The sequence below is a fragment of the Struthio camelus genome, chromosome 12, assembly GCF_040807025.1.
Source record: "Struthio camelus isolate bStrCam1 chromosome 12, bStrCam1.hap1, whole genome shotgun sequence".
NCBI lineage: Eukaryota > Metazoa > Chordata > Aves > Struthioniformes > Struthionidae > Struthio > Struthio camelus.
In genome coordinates, this window is record NC_090953.1 from 8,155,883 (window position 1) to 8,174,967 (window position 19,085).

Consider the following 19,085-nt stretch of genomic DNA (forward strand, 5'->3'; position numbering starts at 1 on the left):
ACTGCAGCATCTCTCCTATGAAGAAAGGCTGCGAGAGCTGGGCCTGTTCAGCCTGGAGAAGAGAAGACTGAGAGGCGATCTCATCAACGTGTATAAGTATCTGAAGGGAGGGTGTCAAGAGGATGAGGCCAGCCTCTTCTCCGTGGTGCCCAGCAACAGGACAAGAGGCAACGGGCAGAAACTGAACCACAGGAAGTTCCACCTAAACCTGAGAAAAAGCTTCTTTCCTGTGAGGGTGACAGAGCACTGGACCAGGTTGCCCAGAGGGGTAGTGGAGTCTCCTTCGCTGGAGATATTCAAAACCCGTCTGGATGTGAAGCTGGGAAACATGCTCTAGAGGACCCTGCCTGAGAGCAGGGAGGTTGGACTAGATGATCTCCCGAGGTCCCTTCCAACCTCAACCGTTCTGTGATTCTGTGATCTTAGAACACAGATATCCTCATTTCATAGTTGTGCTGATTTGTAAAATTCATTTTCTCTGAAACTTTCCAGACAGTGCTAACAAAATCATTTCATACCTTTTGCTGGCAGCTTCAGAAAAATGCCTAATGTTTGAATTGCGACAGGCACTGATCAGTCTTTTCAGTCAATGTCCCCAGCGTGAAGCTGCTCCACAATGATTCCTTTGACTTAAACAACTTGTAATGATTGAAATGTCCCTGTGCCTTCTTCTAGCCAAGAGAATCAACAGCAACTGAGCTGGAGCTGGCTTGACTCGAAGCATGGCAGCCCACTGCAAATAAACACCCAGAATTATGCCTTACTGAGCCTTTGAAGTTATCAAGCCACTTTCTAAGCTCCTAGGGCCTGCAGGACAGATCCCACCATGCAAGTGGGTATAAATAAGTCTAGAGGAAGTCTGGGTTTTTAGAGAGGCTGGCACTCTAGAATAATTAGTTAAAGGCTCCAGATCCTAACAGGCTGTGAAGGTCCACTGCTTTAGCCACAGGCCACTACTTATATAAGATGGTATGGTCCTTCTAAAACTCTTATCTGACATCTTATATCAGCCCTCAATTTAATTTTAGGTCAAAAAGTCTCCAGCCAGGAAACATGAAAGACTAAATGTTCACAAGAAAAAAAGAATTACATCTTTCCTGCCTTTATTGGCATAGTCAATTATAACTGAAATTTGTTTTCCATCCTGAAATTCCTGAGACTGAAAAGCAGGAACATGTCATCGTATACAGACAATTTCTGACAAACAGAACAAAGAAAACACATATGCTGCACGTGTGGTAGAAAAACTTACAAAAAGCTCTGTGTATTGAGCAGTCTTCCCCCAGCAAGCCTCCTCCAAGGTCTTGGCTGCAAACTAGAAGCTGCAGAGTCATGAGACACCAGAAACCCAAAGGGAAACTTTCCCCGCTTCCTCCTCCATCAATTGCTTTGGAGGTGTCTCTGCAATGCAGAAAGGTACATTTACACCTCACTGCTCCAGCTCTCCTGAACATCATGTCTATCTTATTAAATAATGGATATAACACTGCAGCCAGGAAGGATGGCATCTGTTAGGTGATACCGTATTGTTTTCCCTTGAAAGAGTCTGTTATTGTATTCCTGTAGCAGGTTCACTTACAGACAAACAGCAATTTTACTTAAAAGAGTTAACATCTTTTGTGCAGAAGCAGCAAAGGCAGCTGGGGCCTTTTGCATATATCCTTCTTTTTGTCATACAGTTTTGGTTGCTGCTAGCTTCTCTTCTTCACCCTGCTAGTGAATATCTAATTAGGTGAAATTTGAATTAGATACATGTCATTATAATGGCAATATTAGTTTAAAAAAAAATTAATGCCTGAAAAACAGCAGTTACAGTGCAGGGGTCTCTAATGACCATCTAAGTAACAAGCCAGCTTCTTCCAGCATGTTGAATTCACTTTGCCTGTCAGCACACGGAGATCAATGAAATTCAGTGCAATCATCACACTTTTACATCTGGTCTGAATCTGATTTTTTTAGAACAGATATGTAGGGCATAAACACATATTTGAATAAGAGAAGCAGTGCAGTGACGGGTGTCACAGACAAAAAAGAAAAAGGGGTAAGGTTTTTAATTTTGGTGATTCTGAGGACATAACATTCACTTTGTCAGGTCCCCCCTCTCCTCCCGTGACATTGTCTCACTTGCCTTCTACAAATGGTGTGAGCTTAAGCTGCTCAGAGATTGGGGGAAAACGTCTCCTGGAAAGCAGTGGCACAAACCCTAACACTGTCCTACCACAGGATCTACACTCTGCACACAGAACTGTGCTTTCCTTTCAAAGGAAAGAAAATCAGGCTAGTGTTATGCTAGGCGATTCCCCAGCCTAAATCAGATGATACTTCTCAGAGAGGCGATGATGAGCCTACAAGGGTGTACCTAAAGCCAAGGAACAGGGACTCCATTTAATATGCAGTGTTGCCACACGCAGTGGGAGACAGGAGTTGTATATGTCCATTTGCAAGAGAAAGGGTAGCACACTGCCCATGGACATGATGGCTTCCTCCAGGCCAGGAGGAAGCTGGAATCAGAGCAATGCCAGTCCTCACTGGCAAGAGTCAAGTCACTTGCAGCTTTCTCCTTACCATGTTTTTGAGAGGGTGCACTGTTCCCAGGAATTACATCACTAAGACTTTCACTTGCTGCTGTCCTCCCCCAAAATGTGAGGTAGGATTGGCGAGATGTAGATGCAAGCTGAGGAACATCCCTCCCTCTTATTTTCCCCAAAGGGAAGCCATCAGCAAAGAAAGCTGGAGGCATCTTCCTCATCGTCTTTATCCATACTAATGAGAATGTTTAGCATTCAAAGCTCGACTGGTGTTGCAGCTGAAATAACATGGAGCTCAACTTGAACAGAAAAGGCCCAGCAATCCGTGTGAAAGATGTTCAGTGCCTGCGCTCCAGGGGAATGTCTTTCCACTAGTAATCATTAAGCACTGAACAGGAAAATTAGAAATAGAACCTGTTCTGCTTTAGTCATCTTTGCCAAATTCACTGGTACAATGACTACCCAGGTAGTCTTTGTCTTTTTGTCAGTACTCCACTAATCTCCAGACAGGTATGCAACACAGAATACGCGGGCATTGCAATCCTGGGCAGGCTGCAGCTGATCGTAAAGCCACGGGGAGCAGTTTTGCAAAACCTGCACCCTTCAGGATTGTTTCCTCCAGTAGCATGCAATGACTTCTCTGCCTTGAGAATCAAAGCACCTTTCTAACAAAGAGGGGGGGGGGACAGGACGGACTCACAGAGAAAAGGAAAATTAACCACCCGCAGAAAATCGATGTGTTCCTGGGCCTGAACATCTGCCACAGCTGCTTTGTGAAGCAGCTACGTGCTACTATAAATACAGTTAGACTCAAAAGCATTGCAGGGTGAAGCTGCTCGATTTGGGGGCTCCGTGGAAGAACTGGATAACAGCTAACATTTGAACTGTAGTTGCCAAGGCAGAGAGACAGCTCCCATTTCATGTCTTGCTTCAAACCCACCAGTACTTTCCATTTGTATTTGCTTGTTTACGGTTCAATTCACAAAAGACATCCAGCTCCCCATTTTCCCCCAGGACTACTCCAGGCTTCCTTAGACATCACCCACAACATCTTGACTGCTTGTTGTGGCCATTTTGAATCTGTGAGCAAGAATTCCTAGGTATCCAAATCCCCTTTCCCTCCAAATATACCTCATCTCCATTTAACTACAGGCTGCCTGCTGCTAAGCTGCAACTGTTTTGTCAGCTATAAGGACAGCAGTACTTCCTAAGAAAGAAATCTAGGACAAAAATGCACTAGAAAAGTACAAATTCAATACAAAATAACTCCCCCACACTTCTGCTCTCAGACCAACGCTTGAGAAAAACCCTTGGGACAATGGGATGTTCCTTGCAGCTTGATGCTGTAGAACAGGTAACAAAGAACATGGTGACAATGTGATTGACATCTATTATCTCAGAGGGAGCATTCATTAAAAGGCTTTTGAAAAAAGTTGATTCAGTGCAAAAAAAAAAGTCATCTCTAATTGCAGTTATCCCTGTATATCAGAAGTGTGATAAATTTCTTGTCATGTTTTTTCTACTTGCAGATGGACTTTCTCACAGGGCCAAAAAGCTAAGGTAACAAAGCTAATAACCAAATAAAGGCAGAGGAGAAACCAGAAGTATTTGAGGGAGATTATTTTCCCCCTCTTTCTCTCCAGCGAATGAAGCCAATCTACTATGCTTCATTTTTCAGATGTGGAAGTGAAAAAGCCTCCCACTTGGTGCAGCTCTACAGATCACAAATGGAGCTTCTTAAGCACTGCTGCTCAGCTGGGGCTTATCGAACAATTCTCTAACTGTTTGGGATTTTGAGCATCCTTCATTCCTGCTTCAGTTTAACATCATGCTGATAAGCACCCAAAAAAGTTGGAAAGTTATGCAAAACTTGTTCAAATAAACTATCTAAAACCCTTTGATCTGCAAACCACAGCAGGAAAACAACAGCTAAAATCAGCCTTTCTTATATTCCAGCACTTGCGCTTCTGGTTGGAATTAGGAAGTGCACAGTCACAGAAACATATAGAGCTTTTTCCAGAGTCAAAAAACAAGGTTTATTGGAATAAGTTGCACCTAAGGCCACCCTCTTGTGGCCAGGGATAGTTCTGCAGCCACCTTGTCCTGCTTTTCCCTCTCCATCACACTCCAGAAGCTTGAGAACTTCCACTCCCCTCACTATAGGTTTTTATTGAACCCATTTTCTTTTAACCCCTTTGCTTTCTCTGCTAGGGGTTTGTGCTACAAAGTGTTATATAAGCCTCCTGAGGAGATGCATTGATGCTGGCAGAGAAAACTATGTAGGAATAAACCCAGTACTAGTGGTGCCCAATTCCTAGGGTAGAAGGGAGTAAGTGGTAAGGGTTGGTAGAAAGCAGTTTGTATCTCCCTCTGAGATACCCGCTTCTATGCCCTGATCCAAGTCTCACTGCAATATTGCTACTAACTCCAGAGGACGCTGAGCTGTTCCTTGCCTTGGGGGAATGCCTGCTTATGAGCAACCTTTCCAGTGCACCTTTCACAATGGGCACTAGGCCAGGGAAAGATAAAGCTGTTTTGCATTGTCAGAGTTCCTCAGCATCACAAGGCATGGTCTGAGACTGCATCGAATGGGACTAAGTAGTAGACTACTGCCAGGAGCAGCTGTCCTGTCCTCCCCACAGACACTGGCCTCCTGGCAATGCCTCTTGCCTTGTGTTTCAGCTGCTGAGACTGTACAAGTCAGTTCAGAGAGCTGATCTGGAAGGAGGGGGGAAAGAAAAAAAGTCTCCCAGCAGATGAGTTTTCTGAGCCATTTTGCCCTAGAGGCTGCACAAATGATGAAGGGAATGCAAGGGAAGCAGAGGGAAGGTGCAGCTAAGACCAGCTAGAGAAAAGGCAGCAGGCTGCCCTTTCCAGCAGCAGTATCCTGGTTAGATGCAACATCAGATCCCAACCTCAGTTTCTGCTTCTCCCTGCAGGCCATGCTTTTGTGTGGAGGACGTAGCTTCTGCAGGCTCACACTGTCATTACACTGTAAGTGTGTCTGAAGCCAAAAGCCATGCTAAATTGCAATTTAGGGTAAGCTTTCCTTATTCTTTTTATTTAAACCTGTTTATTTACTTTCAGGAGAGTAATAGCAACACCTCTCCTATCGTCTCTGCAAGATACATATTAATACTAAGAAAAAAGGAGTAAATAAAGCAGCGGGAGAAACAACTAGGGTCTTTCACTATTTGTTGCTCCAAGTGTAATCCTCCTTTTGCATCATTCATATTTATACAGGGCAGGAACTGATTTTCTTGGTCTGCCAAGCACAGCTGATACATATACTGAGAACACACAGCTGACCCTTGCTTGCAGTCTGCTCTCTGTGTCTCACTAGAGTGCTTTTGTTTTTATCTCTTTGTGCCTTTATGGAGAGACAGCACACTACAGCTCAGCCTTGTGGGCAATTGTTAGAGTAGGAAGGAAAACAAAATGTACAGTGAGGACACTCTAGGAAAACGGTGCTGACAACAGCACTAAGTAGTAAAGACATCTGCCTTGGATTTAGGCACTAAAGACCAGCTAAAGGTGGTGCTATTTAGGCACCAGCACCCACTGAAATAAAAAGGAACCGGTGCCTAACTTCCTTTGAAAAACCTAAACTTCTGCCTAAAAGAAGGGGGGAGAGAGGGAACAGGATGGCTTTATGACAATGGTAAGAAGGTCATAGGGATTTCCTGGCTTATCAGGAAATCCCTTCACCTCATAAATCCAAGGCAGCAGCTTTTTGCTGTCCAGTCCTCTCTCCACCTTGAGGACCTCTGTGACCAGGGCCTTGCCAGCTGCCTAGGCTCCAGAAGACCTGTCCCAGCTGGTACAGATTAATGAAGCAAGGTGGTAATCAGGACCTAGTCCAGTCAGTTCATTTCCAAGGTCTAAACTACTTGCATCTAACTTCATGCTGCCTCTTGCCCACCTTCCAGATACATCCAGCAAGGTGAGACATTATCCTGGAAATCATGTTATTCCCAGAAAACAGTAATCCTGGGTTTTCACCTTCTGCGCTGGGCTGCACGCCCTTGTGCACTCAAGGTGCGCACTGCTTTCAAGTACTCCTTAGTTTCAGACTAGTAACCTGCCCAGCAAGAAGATGGTCTGTTTAGACTCACATGAGCCCAAGACACTGTCTCCAACTCTTACTTCTCTGTGATTCAAGCTCTCCCAGGCAACACAGTTAGCTACGTGGTTCTGCAGAGATGGATAGATCATTTGTACAAAACGTAGATAGTTGCTCAGATAAAGTCTTTGTCAATACTTGCTGTTGTCAGCTCAGTCTTGCATGAACAAATAAATCCTGTCTTTCTGCCCTATTTTCCCCTTTTCTACTACACTTGGTGTGAACAAAGCATTGCATGTTTTTAAAAGTCCCTGCTGCAACACTACTCAGACCTAAATCCCCTAGTGAGAGGAAACAGCAGAACATCCTACACCTCAGCATCATCCTGAGTGGCTTTCAGTGACTGACACTACTCAGATAGGTCAAGAACCAGCACAGGCAGACCAGAACAACTCTCTGCTCACACAGTCGGGATCCCAACAACCCCAAGTGACAGTGGCTGAGGACAACATCCCCTTGGATCAGTAGTCCAGGATTTCCCCGGATGGCAGGAAGCAGAGCTGCTCTGTGGAGGGCTAGCAGCTTGCTCTGCAAAACAGTAGCAGGTGTTATTTATTGCTCTGGACTCATTAGAAATAATTTGCTGAGCAGAGCTGTGCAGGTTGTAATGAAACACTCAGCTCCAATTGCAGTGAGCACATTTAAAACGGCTGGTGGGGTGTGACAGAAGCTGTCTAGGAAGGGTCTAATGGGATAACTAACTCTAATGCCCTCCTTGGACCAGCTCCATGGCTGACAGCAACACAGAGCTGCTTCCTGCCACCTATTTAAATGCTTATTTGAAACATGGGGTGGGGTTAAACCAGGGTGTCAGTCCAGATCCTAAAGCACTGCTCACAAGCAGCTCCAGTTTATGTTTCTGTTCAGGCTCAGAGGTCTGGCTGGAGGGTGAGAACTCTCCTTTTCAGGGGTGCTCTGAGGGCAGCCCATGTTAGCTCTCCTCTTCATCTCGGCTTTATTATTCAGGAACGGTAGTGTGGCTTCTTCTCCTGAAACGTAACACAGCTAATTATTTCAGCACTGTTTTATGCCCTTTCTATGGGCAGAGCAAATGAAGCATAGGTGCTGATCTCTGATCTGCAGGAAATCTACTGAAGACTTTTAGTCTTGAAGAACGGGCAAGTCTCCAAGGGGGTAACAGGCAGGCAGGAGCCACCCAGTACAGAAGCTGATCAAGCCCTTAGTTTGACATAAAACATGTGCTTTCCTTCTCCTCTGTCACGCCAAACACCTGCAGCTACTGGGAAAGCAGACGGCCAGCACATTATTTACTGAGCATCCCCGAGAGGATTGTCTCTTCCTGTCTGTCCTCAGGGAAGTGAGACCTCTTAAGCATCAATATTTCTTTTCTCTTAAGAGCTACAGTACATAAATAACTTTGGCAAGTGTCTTTGTTTTTCCCTTCAAATTAGGTACTTTCCAATACACTGGATTATCCCTTTTGCTGAGGCATACGTTCTCATTTTTCTTAATTATTCCTGACAAGTTATAAAAGCCATGGGGATTCCCATAAAGAAATCTAAAAGAGCCTTCTTCCATTCAAGAGAACAAACCGAGCTCTGCAGGTTCTGGTTTCTTTGCAGGTTTTCTGCTGGAAAAAGTAAAAGGGAACAGAAAACAGCATTTATACTGTGCCTTGCAGCCCTAAGGACCTTCTAGGGACATGAGGTCTCATCTTGGTTCTGCAGAGCACCATGGCACAGAAAACCTGGGCCCACAGGGATCCCCCCTGTCTAAAAGAGATTGGGATGGCATAAAGGTGGAGGCATCAGGGGAACACAGGAAAAATGCAGCCCTGACACCAGGCTCCTGGCTCATCCCTGCTAGAAGGGAGGGCAAGTAGGGAGTGACAGCCAGAATGGCTTAAACAGACATCTGCCCTGATATCCCCTGACTGTCAGGGGATCACAGACATCTCCTAACCTCTTTCCCTATCCCAAGCTCTGGCTGTCCATGCCAAAAATATCCATTTGTGCAACTAGTTCAGTTTGATGTTGCACACAAAGCCATAGAGCAATCACACGACTGCTTCTGGGTCTGAACCTTGCTCTTTCTTGCAGGCAGAGCATGTGAATCAATAGCCCCTTCCAGGTTCTTGTGTTTAGTAGCAGGTCATTAGTTGCTCCGTTAATGTAGCTTCTATGGTTTATTACTGGCAGCAACAAGAGTAGAGGGAAACATGGGTCTTGCCCTAGCTGTGACCAATGGGTTATGAGAGAAGGAATACGCAGAGTAAGTGAATGACTAATTTCATCAGAGCATATATTAAACACCAATTTCATTCTCCCTAGGAGGAGGGATTCTTCCCAGGAAAAATGTCAAAACACAAAAGATGTGAATGTAAGAAACAAAATAGCATGGAATTAGGGATAAGGCTCTTAAGCTGGCAACAAAAATGGGCTCTCTAACATTGGTCCTATCTGCATCCCATTTTCCTTCTCCCCTTTGAGGTGTACCTGGCACAAATAAATTGTCAACATCCATACCTTGCAACTTCAGACAAGGAGAGGTTTTTTTTTTTTTTTTTTTTGTGATCTGATTTCCCAATGCTGTTAATGCAAACTACTACAGCACCTAAACTAAGTTAATTCACTAGTGCCTATGTTACACCAGAGTCAGAGGTGCATATGTCTTTCCTTTGGTACCCAAAGGTCTTTCCTTTGGCTTAATTCACCTGAGATCAAGCACTCCTATAACAAGTCCCAACCTAGCAGGGGAGCCCTGGGCTGAGTGCAAGGCATTATCCCAGTTTAAACCCTAACACTATGATGCTTTCACTGCTGCTTTGTTTGAAGGAAGTTCAGAGTCAGATGTAGCTGGGAATGGTGAAGCAGCCTTCTACCTCTGCTGGAGCTGTTGCAGTTTACACCCAACACATTAACAAAAACCATTACCAGTTTCATTTGCAGTTAATGCACAGCCTATAAACTGTGGCACTCAACAACACACATGTCCTAGTGAGGTGCCCCACTGGAGGCAGGGCCATCCAGCTGAGCACACAACTTCAACCAGTAACAGCTTATAAGTGCTCAGCTATGTGGCAATCATACCTATCCTCAAATTAGTCTGTAACAGGCACTATCCCGAGTTAAGAATAATCCTTCTTTACCTCTCTTTCTTCTCTCAATGCAGGTACAAGGCACAAGTCCAGAAAAGGAAGCAAGTACCCAACTCTCAGTCAATATCAAGAGAGAAAAGTACCTAGTTAGCAATATTTCTTAGAAAAAGCTTCCTACAATAAATGGGTGCAACTTACCAGTGCTGAAACCACAGTGCTCACCTTAGTTTTAGCCATGGCACTGTTCTCACCTTCTAATGCTTTACAGATTATAGCTTTGAGGTGATTACAGGCAAACCTGTTGGCCCTTAAAGGCACTGTAGCATGAGATGGTTTCTCCTTCCTTAAGTAAAGGCAACTGGGGAAAATACCTGAGATCACTTTGCAGCTGCTCATCAGAGCAGATAATTGCATTGGTCTTAATCAAGCCAATTAGGAACACATGTTCTCCAGAAGGGGCGTGGGTGAGATCCTTAAGTAGAGGCTTTAGTACGAAATGGAGAAAAGAGGTTATTTCCTTTCAAATAATCCCCCAGAAGCATATGAAAATTCCATTTCTGGTTATGTTTTTTTCAATAAGAAATTTTGCCTTAGTGGAATTGGTGGGCTGGAGACACTGAGTTGAAATCTCTGTTTCTCCCATATCTGTCCAGAGCGTGTGGGAATCTAAGACATGTTCCCTCGGCAGTAAATCCTGCAAACTCACTGCAACGCCCCAGCTAGATCTCATGCGCTTTCAAGAAACCTTGGATACCATGTAGCGAAGGACAGAGCTGAAGATGCTTCAATCCAGTAAAACCTGAAACAGATGATTACTGTACTTTGTCTTATGCTTCCCTTAGAAGTGTCAATGAAATATAAATACTGGAAAGAAATCGTCTTCCTTCAGTTTTTGTTCTGGGTTTAATGTAGCTGCTCTCACTCGTGAAGGTTTCTTACCTATAAAAATATTTGCTAAGTCCTAATTCATGAGCTATGGCTGTTGCAAGCTGCTCTGTGGGTTAAGAAACAAGCCCATCATTAGTGAGTACACCAGAACTGTTCATTGCGTCAGCTCACATCTCTTAATGCAAATCCAGTGATACTGTTGTTGAAAATTGGCACAACCTAGCCCGCAGATGACAAAGCAGATGTTCTGATATTCATCTCAACAGGTGGGAAGCATTTCCACAGAATGCCAAAGACCTAGACATACAAACAACACCAAATTAATGAATTACTTTTAATAACTATACTAGAGTCTTTCACTCAAAGGAACTATAAAATACTGCTCACAGCTGTATGCTAGAGATGATCAAGGAAAACATGTTAAATAAGTCTTTATAAGTTTCATTATTTCTGAAAAAGCAGTAGTTAGACAAATCTGCATATGTGTGCATAAATATTCTCTCTTTGCCTGGATCTTTAGGCAACTGCATTTTTGGTGGAAGACACTTTGCAACCTTGTTTGGATAAGGAAGAACATTCTAGTCAGACAGATGGGCAAATACTTCACCTTGGGAAAACTGCCAGCTGATTTTTCCTGTGCTCACACTTCAGATAAGAAATTAGATTTTTATAGGCTCATTCACCATCTTGAAAACTGTCTCCAATTCTGCACTGCATGTGCAGAGCTGCCGAGGAGCTGCTGATCAGCACATGCTACAGGGCTTAACAAAAAGCCAGGCTATAAAAGCAATTCCAGGCCTGGCTAATCCCATGCACTGAACTGTATGTCTGCTTTCAGGCTTTCCCAGCACAGTCCATTACTGTATGTGCCTTTGTATTATAGCACAGCACTTTATTTTTCAACTACATTTTCATAGGACCGTTGAACATAGGGCTGTGCCAAGCTGCTCTATCCAGATAAAGGCCAGGGCCGTGCTTCTCAGAAACAGGGGATTTGTGTCTCCAGTAAGAGATTGTTTTTCCTGCTGGTGCCTGACAAGGTGCCCGTAACCTGTGTGCTGAGGGTGGAGAACAAGCAGAGTTTCCAGGGCAGGAAGCCCTTGATTTTCTCCTTGTGATTTGATCTGTGTGGTTTTTCTTCCTGCTGCTGGCGGGGGTGTAGTCTCACATATTTGCAGATAGACTCTCCTCTCCCGGAGAGAATTTACCGGGGTTACCCAGGACTTCTCCAGCTCATGGTTCTCTCAGAAAGCCACAAAAACTCCCAACTCACGTGCCTCCTGTATATCTCCTATGCTTGCCACCTGCAAGATCATCCTCTGAGGAGCCATCCTGTGGCATTTTGCGCTGGGGTAGCTGAAATAAAGAGGTCATGGATGCTGAGGGTCAGCACCATGTCCTTAACAGGGAGATACTGCAGGATTCAGGAAATCTGTGTGACAAGTGGACAAGTCCTGGAATGGGACTGCAGCTGATGCTGTGCCCGGCGATGTTCTCTCCCCGTACAGAGCACTAGGCAGCCTTTAGGTGTAAGCACATTTCTCCTTGCTCTTAGTTTCTCTCCGGCAGCACTGACCAATTTATGTAGTTTGAAGCCCAGATGGAGACGTGACTAGGGACGGCATTGGCTTTGGCTGGCCAATGCTCCGCACAAAGGCACGCTCATTGCTTTGGGAGCTCTGTGGGCTCTTCTGCAGCCAAACCTCGGTCATGACAGTAATATTAACCCAGACCTGGTAAGAGGATTCGTTTTAGACTTTTTCTGAAGTTAGACTGAATGCTTTCTTCCGTATTTCTCTGCAAGTCCATGCTGAAGGCTGGCCTAGCTAAAACAATAATGTTTGGAAAAGGCATTTGTGTGCTGCTTTCAGCACAGCTGGCCAAAGGCAGCATTAGGCAGTCTCAGGAGTAGACTTGATCTTCTGTGATTTACCTACCCTTCTGCACTCTCGAGGGATCTGGATGCTAAAGACATAGATTGACCCAGACAACTCTCAAAAGAAAGTTTATTTTTCATCTTACTCCCATACCTCCTTATTTTGTCCTAGTCACGACTGGAAATGCTAACCTTTTTTTCTCTCCAATATGCCACTTACTTTAACAAGACACGGATTGCACTTAATTGTTTATCTGAACTGAAGCTATAAACTGTTTAGATGATTCATCCATTAATATTCAAGGTGGATGCAGCTTTCATACAGTACCCTGCGCCAGAAAACAAGAGATGCACGTGTTATTTTAATGAATCAATAATTACTGGTCATAAAACTCTTTGAAGATGTAAAGTGGTACACCGCTATTTATTAGATCATTATTTTAGGTTGTTTTATTTCATTCAGGGACAAGCACTAGCATTTATGGGTGAAAGGAAGGCAGTTTTCCACAGACTGCCATGAGTTTGGTTTTGCTACCCTAGCCAGATAGCGATTTACTCAAGGTTCATTAGAGGAGGCCAGATGCCAGCCCCCAGTAGTGATAAGCAGACTTGATCTTATGGAGTATTTCGCCAACCTTGAGAGTTTACAGCCTGCAAACAACTTCATTCAGGCCCAGTAGTTTCCACACACACACACACACACACAAAAAACAGATTACTTTCTTAGGCACAATGCAGGGTAGCTGGACAGAAAATGCTTGGCTCAGCAGAGCATCTTGTTTCAGGCCACCCCTCCCTTGCCCTTTTTCACTCAACATACTTGGTGCCAGGGCCCCTCTTTGTCCTGAACAAGGAACAATTCATCATGTAAAAAAGAAAGGCATCAGGCCACAGAGCAATTGCTGGGAACATGGGGAGAGAATGGCTAAAACCCCATTTAGATGACATGCATTTTGCCTTTCATTTCCAGGTGGCTAGGATTTATCCGCAAGAAAAGAAGGGAAAGTTTCTAAGATTTCATTCAATTTGGATAAGTTCCAACAGTTTGTTTGCTCATCCCAAAGCCTTTTGTCTTCAGTAAATTCCTTGAGAAAAGGCTTTTGAACAGAAAAATTGAGAGGGTGTCAAACATGTTGTTACCTTTTGCTTATTCAGAGTGCAAGTAGCCAGTTTTCACTGATGGAGACTATACAGGCCTGCCTACATAAGATCAAGGAGAAGTAAATTGTGTTTGAGACTTTAATGATGGAAGGCTTGTGGCTTACCCTGGACAAGCCAGCGGATGGATGTACAAGGGTCATGCATTATTTTAGCTGAAGAACTATTGACACATAATGTTGTCACGGTTGCAGAAGAGGGCTCAAGAGACATATCTAAATAAATAGCTACAAACAAGGAATAGGAATAAATAGGAAATTTCCTTTATCAAAGCTTGCTATAATCTGATTCCGGGTGGTCTCTGCTATGGTGAAAATTCACCTCCTGATTTCTTATCTCCAAAAGTCTCCAGTTTTCACTCAGAACGGAATCATGTCAATCCAAACAATAATTTTGTCTCAACGTAATTCCTCGCTGCTCTAGTGCCACGGAGATACAGTAGCAACGGGGAGACTGAATCAATATTTGCAACCATCACATGGAACTTCACCTTCAAGCTGAGTTCAGCGATATTTAAAATCGGGCAGAAATAATTCCCACCATCTACTGAGCATCAGCAGCAGATCTGAACAAACAGTCCCAGCAAGTAGGCAGACGGTCCAGTCCCAGTTACCTGTGAAAATGTGACTCATGATTTGTACAGTGCCACATTGAGGAAGTAGTAAAAAGAGTTTTGAGAAGCTGAAACAAATTAACACAGAATCATCTGAACAGCAGATATTTCCATGCAGCTAATTTATTGTCTTTAAAAAATACCTTATGGTTGATTGTTCATGACTATTTAAAGAGTTGCCTGTATGGCGATTCTTTCCACTTATGACAGGATATCTATTGTATCCAGCCAGTCCATTATTGTATCAGTACAATTACTGCTACCGCTACTATTACAGCAGCAAAGTTTCCCAAATGGACATGCTTGTGCTTCATTGGACATGCTTGTGCTCTGCCTCCTCATTCCTAACAAGTGTGCCGCCACTACCTTAGAAGGTAACAGCCTTTGAACATTTGTGGAACTGCATACTGCATTTGCAAAATTGCAAAATAAAAACCGCAAAAACAAAGCATAGAGCACGCAGGAAAGGAGCAGAATTCATTTTTCAGGCTCACGCTAATCACTGCTCACTTCCGGCTACACAAATCTTTTTCTGGTCCTGACTAGTGTAAAGCTAGCTGAGAGCCCTGCAGATTCCTCCCTTTCTACTTTCTCTCTTACTGTCCCTGATAATTGCCACACACAAGCCCTGCAAAGCAGCTAGAAAAATCCATTTGTATTAAATGATATCACTAGAAAGCAAGGCCTGTTCTGTTTTCAAGGCCAGGTGCTCACTTTTAGCCTAACACACACTGGTATAATCAGCAGCTTTGCCACTGAAGTGCCTCTGCTACAGACACAACGAGGAGAAGGGAGCAAAAGGAACTTTGTGTGGGCAGAGTGGGAAGTGGTAGCATTTGGCAGCTGTTGTGTCATTAGTTGTCCATTAACCATCAAGAATAACATGCGATGCATTCCTGTACCCTTCTAGCTGACAAAGGTATTAAAATGCCCAGTGCCATCTGACTGGGAACGTGAAAGGCAGTGGTGGAAAGACAGTTCACATTAAGCAATTAGGAAGCGAAAAGGCCAGCTGGTATCTTAAGAAGGTGTCATTTGTAAGGCACGAATGGGTCTGAAGGAGCACAGGAGAGGCATACAGAAGCACGTACTTCTCTTTAAGCAGTTGAACCACTCCACTAAATTCATTTGCAACAATATTTTCGACCAACTCTTTTTTGTGTCTAATGTTCCTTAGATAAAAAATAGAAGTGATAATATCGGCTTGCCAGTTGTTGAGGCGTACGGGCTAAATGTTTGCAGAGTGCTTTGACATAGGAGCCTAGGAAACAGGCCCGAGGGGGACTCCAAGGGGACCAGATCTCATAGGCACAGCCACTGCCTAATACCTTCCGTGACTTTAACAAGCTCCACTTGGAAACCTGTTGAATTTCTCATCCCTAATATTTTTGTTGGCAAATCATTCCCAAATGTTGCCTTTCTGCAGATTAGAAACAGGGCTGTTAGTTTGGGCAAGTGATGGAAAAAAAGAAGAAAAGCCAATTAAAATAAGATTATGGGTTGTGATTATGAGCCAAAAGGAGCAACTGCAGTCTGAACAGTCCATTTGTTTTCTGCCTGGCTCTGGACAAATTCCCCAAATCCTCTGCCGCCATTGCCAGGCACTGTTTCCCCTCTCCCTTGCTATTTCCAGGCATTGTCCCCTGCTTTACCACTTTATGCTGTCTCCAGATACTGCTCCCTCCCCACTATCCTTCCTACCAAATCTGGGATCCTCTGTCCCCTCCACCCCCCATTCCCTCTTGATTTTGACCATCACAAATCCAGTCTGGAGCATGTACCAGCCAGCAGCCAATGCCAGCACCCAATGACATTCCCAGCACCCACCTTCGCCACCCTGGGGACAGGAATACCTCGCAGGCACTGGGGCCAGAATACCCTCAGGGGGTGGAGAAGACCTTCTTTGATGAGATAGCGTTTCTTCCCTTCATACTGGCTGATGAAAGGAGAGCGTCACGGAGGGGGCTACGGGGAGGGCTGGTCTTTCTGTCGGCCTCCCGAGAGCCAGCACGGTCGGGCAGCGTGTGGCTGAGCTTGCACGGGAACTGCAGTGCAGAGAGGGGAGAAAAAACTCAAGTCACAAACCACTGTTTTTCTTCCCTTTTCAGTCATTATTTCTGAGGATGAGAAATTGCTTTTTTTTAAACATTTTAAGACTGAGAGCCTTTCCTGCGTGGCAGCCGTGATCTGCCTGTCATCCTCGTCCAAAGGCAGGAAGACAACCTGGGTTTGGCTGTCATCCATCAATGACAGATTCAACCCTGCACGTGCCAAAAGGTGGCGAGGGGGAGAAGGAAAGAGGGGACGTGGAGGTGCAGAGGGCTGGTAAATAGCATATAGAAATACATTTTCAATTGCCAGCTCGAAAACAACCCTGGCTTGCAGTGGCCCAAAGCCATTTCCTGTTGAGCCTAATGACTATGGTAGTTGCTCTGCGCTTATTAGACAGGCAACCAAAATAATAACAGTAAAAAGCAGTCTTTGAAAATTAACCACACATTATTAACAGCTGCTATCCATCTTAGTCTGCATTGCCCCACTGGAAACAAATCCCGGGAATTAACAGGACCCATGCATATCTCGTGGAAATAAATAACAAATCAATAAATATGCCCCAAACCTGCTCACATCTCTCTGGGAACATCAAGTCACAGGGAATGAAATCTGTACAATCCATTTGCAGTGAAAATGGCAACCGGCAACACAAAGCACCAATTGGCTCACTGGCAAAAAAGTTGGTGGGGAGCACTGACTCCCTGGTCCAGGGCAGCGCAGCAGCGTGAGCCGACCTGCGGCAGCTGTCGAGGAATTAAGGTCCTGCAGCCGTCCTCTTCCTGTAGGAGATTGGATCAGGGCAGTGAAGCAAAACACCCTTAATCCTGACCTGGCAACATTTGAAGGAGTCACTGTACATCTGCTGTTTTGCACACAGACCCCTTACTTTTGTCTCCACCTGATGAGCTCCAAACTGGCAGCCAAGAGCAGCCGTGATGGCAGCGTGGATCATTTCCTAGTCAAACAGCTGTGCTGGCAATGCCTATTAATGTTTCAGGATAACTAACTTCCTCCTCATGTGTGATTGCTCTGCACCTCTTAGTCTGTTCATGTGGAAATGGCTGAGCACAGGATTCGAACAGCACTGTTCCACCGCCTAACTTTGCTTGCTATTTGTTCGTGTTATGGCATGTATCCATGTGAAAGAAAAAGCGTGTTTAGGGTAATGGAGCAGAAGGACAGTGGGTCATCATTATTTTTTAAGTGGCTTTGGGGAGTCCAAGGAAATCGCTTGCAAGTGTCAATTATTTAGGCATTTTAATGTGGCTGCCTGTCTGAAGGAAGTCTGGCAGGAAACTATGGCTCTGGCCACACCTTCCAGTCCTTCAGATTATTTTCACCTGAATTTTAATGATCCAAAAGACCCTTCAAGCTTAGGAAAGATAAAACCAATAAAACGTTTATGGGGAGAGATGGCAGCAGAGTGACCCTGAGCACTGTCCTTTGCAGATGAAAAATGTCTCCTTTAAAGCTTTTCAGCTTGTTGATCTCTCCCAGAAAAGAATTTCATTTCCTGGCTTTTGCATTCACTGCTGTTTTCTGTAGATCGGCTCAGGCAATCAGGCCAATACAGGGAGAGGAGCTCTGCCTGGTTTTTGCACAGACAGCTCACCACCACCCAACACGGGCACAGCAGTGTGGTCACGCTCCAGCAGGCTGAGTCAGTACTGAAAAATTCACATCAGTCCTCAGAACCTCCCTAGCCGAAGAGGGGGTGTGCAAGCATCTGGAGGCTCAAGCTTTTGCCGACGTTTGTCTGCACCAAAGAGCAGCATGTGGCCAAACAGGAAAGCACAGCCCATGTCAGGCTAAACATGTGGATCCAGGTTTTAACTTCTCTGTGCCTTCGGAGTCCTGAAGGCCTGATTTAGTTAATTTCCCACAGGAGAAAACACTTCGTGTCTCCTTTTATTCTATTTTTGGAGTTGTTGGGGGCAGGGAGAACCTGTGTCATGCAAACTCCAAAGTTGTTCTTGATTTGAGGGGTTTGGCTTCTAAGATTTCCTGTCATTGCATTCATTTTCGGCCCTGAAGAGGTAAGAGTAAGAGAAACGAATCTACTTTGCTGTTTCGGGTAATGAAGAATGAGTCAAACAGACTGAGATCCTACCCCAAACTCTGCACAGGGGACCCTACTTTTACAGGGCTTGATGTTGTCTTATTTTGGTCAAGGGGATGTTTTCTATTAACTTGAATTGTGCAAGATCAAGCTTTCAAACCTTCAGGAAAAACCTGTGCGAATCTCTTTGAAGAAAGACCTTTCCCATCTATGTAGAAATCGAGATGCCCTGGAATAGTAATGGAAAACTCACGTCCTGGAGGAAATTGATGGAAATATTTTTTTACTTCACTGCCAAACAGAGTGAAACTCTCCGAGTCTCATGATATTTCATGTTTTTCGTGTCACTGAAGCTCTTGCAGATGTACAATTAGATAGGAATCTCAGCTGCCAGTAAAAGGAGGGAGGACATTTTCAGTCTGCAGGATTGCACAGAAAAGGCTGAATTCAGCGTTAAGGCTTAGAAAGCAGAAGGCACATAAAAATAAGTTAAAATATCTTGTTTTCTTGGGATCTGAGTCATGCTTTGGGGACTGGAAATTCTGGTAATGGTTAATTAGTTAAATCATTTGACACTTCCAGATACAGCATCTTCTGTGCCGGGATCATGAAGGACTAGGATTTCATCTACATGTCCAACAGCAATCGGAATTAGGCATTCTGCTGTATGCCAATATCCAGCTAGACATCAGTTTGGCATCTTTATATACCTCCGTAGCTACACATT